Below are 7473 nucleotides of genomic sequence, written 5' to 3'. Positions count from 1 at the left end.
CCTTCCAATTCAATGATTCATTGTAATCCAGAATCCACTGTAAAGAACACAACAGATAGTTACTTCTACCAAACAACTTAATAAGTCATCTACCCATCATAAATACAAAGTCTAATAGCACACTCCAACAAGTACTAGTCACACCACACTTACTACACTGCATAAAGCATAATAACAAATGCACATCAGAAATTTCAGTGCATTAACAGTTATCAATGTCCTCAGTTAGTTTCTCTGACATTTAGTTCCTAGCCAGCATCCTTAGTACCACATGATGACCTTGCACTGCAGGATCAGTCAATGCCCATGGTCCAATCTCTAACATACCAAACTTTGTTACCATCTGTCTTGCTATTTGTGTAATCTATTGCAAGTCCATTGTAACTCCAGTGGTTATCTTAGTTTCACTAGAACACCCCCTATAGTTCCAATTACTCATGATTGAAAAAAATTATGATGTTTGTTGATATATGCTATATTGATATATGCTTATGATGTAACCTTACACAAATAGAAATTGCAAAAATTAAAAGATAAATCTAGGTATTTGCTGATGCTGAAAACCTCTAGCCCAAACCCATTCCTTCTTTCCTTCAAATCATGGCTACCTGCATGTGTGTAACAAACAAATTTCATGTACAAATATTTTTCTTATGCCAAACTAGATAGATCAATTTATCTGCAAAATATTTCACTGACTTTTTTCTTCCACTGAATTTTTAGGTGACCACCACTACTTTTCCATTGACTTCTTTCTCATCTGTGATTCATATAAGACAACTTCTTTTTTTGTATCAGGTGATGATCATTTCTCCAATATCAATGATGTATATATATATATATAACATACTTGTATGGAAGCATGATATGTCATTGTTGTCTAGTAAAATTGATGTTGTATGAAAAACTTCATGTTTGATCACACACACACAAGGTTTTTGCTTTGATGCATAATGCAGTCCTTATAAGGACATGCATCTCATATACAATAACAACTGAAACTTTTCCTATTCGTGTAGCTAGGAGGAATGTAATCATTAATTAGATTTCTAAAAAAGAATGACAAGATTGAGGAGTAAGCCTTTTAAAATTATAATTCAAATAACTTGATCTCTTATCTATCTATTTAAAATGCAAATAAACCTGTTAATAAATTGAAAATAAGTGGTAGCGGCATACTATTATTATTGATTAAAATTAATTAAATTATAAAATGATGAGTGGAGACTCGTTAAGTGAAGAGTGAGATTTATAAAATTTTATGATTTCAAATAAATTTTTACGAATGATTAAGAGTGTGTTAAAAAAATGTATTGTTAACATTTTTTTAAAAATAAAAACGGATTACTTTTATTTATTAATTTATTTTCTTTGTGATCTTTTTCAATAAAACCTACGGTTTCGAGACAAGCATTACAACAAAAAGGATCAAAACGAGGAAAACCAAGATAATTCTTTTTCTTTGAGGTACACTCTGACATGATATAGATTGTACCCAAAAATTATAACATGATATATACCATTGAATCCATAGGATAGGATTGCTATGTGCCATATCTTGAAAAGATAATTAAACTGCACACAACAAATTTATGAATCTTAGTAGCAAATCATTCCAAGTCACGGAAATGTATTTGTGCGCATGCTTTTTAAGTGTATCAATTAAATTTAATTAGCATGTATGTAGCTTATTAGAGCTGCAATAATGGGATTCATTTATATAGATATTCAGGCCGCCCAATCTTTCCAAATATCGTGTGCCTCCCCACTTACAACAAGGCCTATGATCTACTTGAAAGTTTTGCTTTTCTATCTCTCTTTTTCAATATATGCCACTAGCTCTCTCTTTCTCATTCAATAATATTGCACGTTACATCCCCTAGATTCTTGAATGTTGAATACCAATTGATTCAGCAATCATAGCTAAAACATTAATTCCCTTGTAGGTACAATTAATTGATTTTGATATGGTGGAGGAGGACGATCCAAATCACCTCACCCTTCCTTTCAAACAGGAAAAATGGAGGAAAATTAGATGATGGAACTTCTTAATATAAATCAACCACTAAATATATGGATGTAAAATTGTTATAAATTAACTATTGATCTGTGGTTAATTTAAATCCTATATGAAATAGTATTAAATATTCAGAAAAAAATCGTCCATGATCATATTCTATTTAAATATTATTATCTTTTTTAGTTAAAGATACCTTGGTGTGGACAATTTTTTTTTTTTAAGATGAAACAAAATTGAGGCACACGCGTTGGTTCTACTTTCTAAAGCCTTGCACTAGCACCTGGGATTTGCCCCTCATTTCATAATTCCTTTTTATCTCATTCCACATCATGCCCACTTTGGTGCATCTCTATCTCTCTCCCTCTTTTTACTCATTTGTGAGTGGCAGAGGCATGATTGGGATATACCGCATGGGCCAACTCAAGGTGTGCTAAACATGCGTAATACACGTTAAAAAGACGACAAGTAAATTAGTCAGGGCACGTGAATACGTACCTATTGCTCCAACATTACAGGGGAGCAGATGGCATAAGATATCTATCTAGATAGCTCTAGTGCTACACCGTCAGTTCTAGTAAGCCATTTTAAATTTTGTTAAAATCTCTAATTTTTGAAGTCTATAAATTAAAGTAATATTTCAACAACTCATTAACTCGTTAATCAGTTAGGAATTAAGTAAAACAATTCTTAGCTAATTAAAGATTAAGATTTAACGTGTGGATCATCTCGTACGAGATTATATTAGTTTAAGTTATAATCTCGATCGCGAATTCAAATTTTGAGTATATATTTAAATTAAATATTCAAAGTTGGCAAAGAAAAAACTTTATCCCTTATAATAATCGTATGTGTCCAAGCAATATATCACTTCCCGGAAAGTATAGGTAACAAAATTAGAGAATAGTCATGGGAAGATTTTTTTTTCATTTCAATACCATTATTGATAATATATCTCTGGCCTAATTACGTACATCTTTTGTCACGACAAATATATTACTTTCTTTTTTTTTTAATTAGTTCTTATGACGGTTCTCATGATTCTTTTATTATTTATTTATTTTTATTTTCACATTAATCTCTGCTATGAAGATAGTTATGTGACTCCATTTGGCATTATCACATACAAGACTGATACTGGGATTTTACGGGTCAAGATGAAACAATAATTAAGCCTTTTTGTATATTTAAGTATTTTAAAATATAAATATAATTATATAAAATATAGACGAGTAGTTTAATTGAAAATGATATATTTTGTTACATTAAACTAATAAATTTTTTTATTTAATTTACTTTTATATTATCATTTATCATTAAATTTATTTTCAAAAATCTCATAACATTAATATTTATATATAAAATAAGCATGACATCCCCATCCCTACAGAAGGATTTCTTTATACGTTTTTTTATTGTCTTTTAAAATATAAAATTTCCTTAATTGCTTTTGGAGAAGGATTTTATAAAAGAAAAAGATCAGTATAAGAGAGCATTGGATTTAGTAAGATACACCATGCTGCTTCATTTTTGCAACATTCTCCCAAATAGCCGAGGAAGGTTTCTCATTTTGTGTTTTATATATATTTGTTTTTTCAATCTCAGATGTACCTTTTTTTTCCTTATGATTTCTCTCATTTTATTTAGTGCATTATGATTTAAGTTTCTTTTTCTTTTTAAGTTTCTTATGTTTTCATTTATTTTAATATAAAATTACATTAAGTATTTGAATTAATTTCACAATTCTAATAATATAACTATTTCTATTAGTATTATGTTTTTCAAAATTTCAAATAGCATTAAAAGATTGCTTCGAAACAGGAATTTTTATTTTTAAATGAGTTTTAAAAAATATGCACCATTTTCACATTTCAAAGGGTGACTTTTGCCCCCTTATAGTAAATTCGCCAATTCTAAAAATGTTATTAAATTCACCATCATAACCTATTGAGCATGCTCGCAGCTGAACAACCCAGTAATAGGAGTGTTTTAAAAAAAAACGTCAGTCATTTGTTTTCTCTCAAATGTTCAAAATGAATCATTGCTTCATTTGTTTTTCTTATTTTTTTTGTTTTAGTTTTTGTGGTGTTTTTTTTCCTGTGTATTATGGATTATGTATTTTTATTAGCTGAGGCATGTGTTATGATTGTGGTAGCGGCAAAAGAAGTTCAAATATGATGGATTTTCTGCAATTGGTCACCTGAATACAGTACAAAGATGTTGATTCACTACTAGAATAATAGTATTTCACAATGCTACACTGACAACAGTTCTCGAAAAATTGTCGTCGAAGAAAATAAGGTGGTAATATCATCATTAAAATGAAATGAAGGACATCAATTTTAACAAAATCGTCTTTATTTATTGTGTTCAATGACGGTTTTGCATGTGAACCATCGTGGTCTATTCACATTCTGTTGGCTAGCAACCACTGCACGCGTGATATATCTGTTTTTTCATTTTGCTCCGTCCACCTACCTCTCTCTCTCTCTCTCTCTTGGCTGGGAAGACGTCATCGATTTGGAGGAGCAGTAGTACGGCCACCTTCAGAGGCTCTGGAAGCCACCGTCCGAGGAGCAGCAGTAGGGCCATGTGAAGGGAGTGCTCTGGAAGCCACCGTCGAAGGAGGAGGACTCATCTCCAATGTCGTTCTCTGTCCTCATATTTGTTGTCTTGCGGCTCTCTCACGGCAACGAGGTCTTCGCCGATGAAATCTTCTTGTTCATGACATTGCAAAAGGCAATGACCGGCAAGGATGTTGACGTGCACGAGCTGGGGCGGCTGACGGTGGCATGGTTCTTGGAGGATCTTGGATCTATGAGTCTTGGAGGTCCTCCGCCATGCTGACGTTGGTGTGGCCAGAGAGAAGGTTAAAAAGAGCGCTCATGACTCAAACATGCTTCTCAAGCATGGGTATGTAATCAATGGCTTCTTCCAAAATAATCGATAATAGTTCTTTACAGCAATCGGGAACCAAGCGTCCGAGGAACCTCACTTTTCTCTATTGCTTGTGTTTGGTGGCCTTGAGCTTGAGCCGGTTGGTGAGGATGGCTCGACTCCAGCGCATCACCCCCTTGGTCGTCACGGCTAGGACTCTATCAGCAGCGTCGCTGACCCAAGGTTCACTCTAGCTACAACTTAGCACAACTTAGAGGAGTAGATTTGTTGTTGCGCTTGGGATTTCGACTTTGGATTGTTTTGATCCACTTGTCATTGTTGTTGCTACATCAGTTGTGCTTTCTTTTTCCTCTATTTCATGTCACATGACCGGTCGATGTTCGGATTTGTGATTACAATATATATTTTTTTCTTCCAAATTAATACTTATACAATATTTGTCTCTATCTTAGTTTATGTCATGCATAAATATTTTCATAACAGTCAATGTGTATGTATTTGATAGACAAGAATTCCATTATTTGGTTGAAAGTAGATTAACTTATAGGTGGGCTTATTATGGAAATAATTGTATGCTTTTCTTTCATTTCCTAATTCATTCTTTGCTCCTTATTAGGTTATTTGGACATGGAACTTTATTCTTGTACTTCTTTTTCTTTGAAGGTATCTTTCTAACCCAAGCTTTTGATATATGCATTATTCTGCATTTTTATGTCCTTTGTGAGATGGCAAAAAACTCGAGTTATTAAATGAAGCAACAATTAGGACTTTATGACCACGTGGTCGTACAGGTTTTGGGAATATGTTAAGAGCCAATGCTCTAAAATAACTCAAGTTATTAAGTGAAAGCTTATGACTAATTTTACATCTAACAGAAACTAAGGTCCATGACAGGCTTTCTTGATTATTTATCATGGTCATAGTTATTGGATTTTATTTGTATAATGTCAATGGGGTTTCTTAATATCTATGGTGTCATTCCTATTTAATGAGGGTTATTAATCGAGCTTTTATATATGATTCCAGAACCAGAAGTACAAGTACGAAATGTTTCTATATTTCTTTTGTGATATTAGTGTTGTTATATATCACTTATGATCTTTAGAGTCTTTTTCAAATATTATAAACTTCAAGCATTCTTTTCTATTGACATGACTCTTGTGTAAACTTTTGTTTCTTTTAATCTATTTCTACTAGGATGAAGCAGAATATATGTGTAAGATGCTCAATGCTAGTTGTAGCGATTCAATGGAACAACTGTGTAAGCCAAGCTTTATCCAATGCTACTTTTGTGGTGGACCCACTAATTCTTTGAAGATTATTTCTAATGACATTGATAGTATGCATGAGAGAACAAGCTACATTGACCTGCATACAAATGCAAGAAAAAAGGTTAATTTTCTGGTTAGATTGATTTATGTAATTACAATATTAATAATATATGTGAACTTCATTCATTTTTATGATTTGGTGAACTACCATGCTAAGAAATTTCTTGATCTAATTCTAATATTGATATCTGAACCTCTTTATCTCTATTTGATTTTTAGTGATTCACTTAATTATTTTCTCTTCTGCCATACTATTTGACCTATGTCCAATTTAAACCTAGGAAAAAAGTTTAAACTATTTCTAATAGAAGTTTGTCTACCCCTCAAAAATTTCAAATATTTTTTATCTAATCAATTATATTCTTAGGTACTATTCTAGTTTGGAAGTTGCTTCTGAATACTTTAGGTCTGGGCTGATAAGATTTCAATCAGAAGTGATGACTGACATTATTCTTTAACAATGGTTCATCTGTGTCTATGTGTGTGTGTGTGTGTGTGTTATTGATTGAAGTGTCACTCTAATTGTTTCCTTTTCCTCTAGAAGTATATGCTAAATAAATTGGTCATATTATCAGCCATACACTACTAGAAATATGACATACAACGATGATTATTAACTACATACGATGACGGTTTATAACCGTCTTTGAAACCAAAGTCGTTGAAAGTAATGATTATGGTTACAAAAAACTCATCTTAAAAAATACACATCCTTCTAAGATGATGCTTAGCAAAGGACTGTCTTAGAATGATACCCTTGTAAGAAGGTTCTTTTCGAAGCACCGTTTTAGAAGGATACAATTCTAAGATAGACTTTTGGAAAGACAATGCTTTATAAAGGACTGTCTTAGAAGGATATCATTCTAAGACGGTCATTTGTTAAGCACCGTCTTAGAATGATTTATTTTCTAAGACATGTTTTTTAATTAATTGTTTTTTAATAAAATAAATATAAAATATAATAATATTAAGTACTCATTTAATTTATTTTCTAAAATATACATTACATTTTAATTAACTATTTGTTGTTGAATAGAAATGGATTTCAAGAATTAAAAATGCCCATAATCTTGATAAATCAATCTATAATGGTACCTTAAGAAAAAGCCCAAGTCAAGCTTCATTAATTTTAACACAAACACAAAGTAAACATGCAAAAAATCATAAGACATGCAAAAACTTAACAATATTTCAATCTCATTTCTCTCTTTACATCAATTGCATTTA

This window comes from Glycine max, chromosome 16 (assembly GCF_000004515.6).
Source record: "Glycine max cultivar Williams 82 chromosome 16, Glycine_max_v4.0, whole genome shotgun sequence".
Classification (NCBI taxonomy): Eukaryota; Viridiplantae; Streptophyta; class Magnoliopsida; order Fabales; family Fabaceae; genus Glycine; species Glycine max.
Note: the sequence above shows the minus strand (reverse complement) of the source record.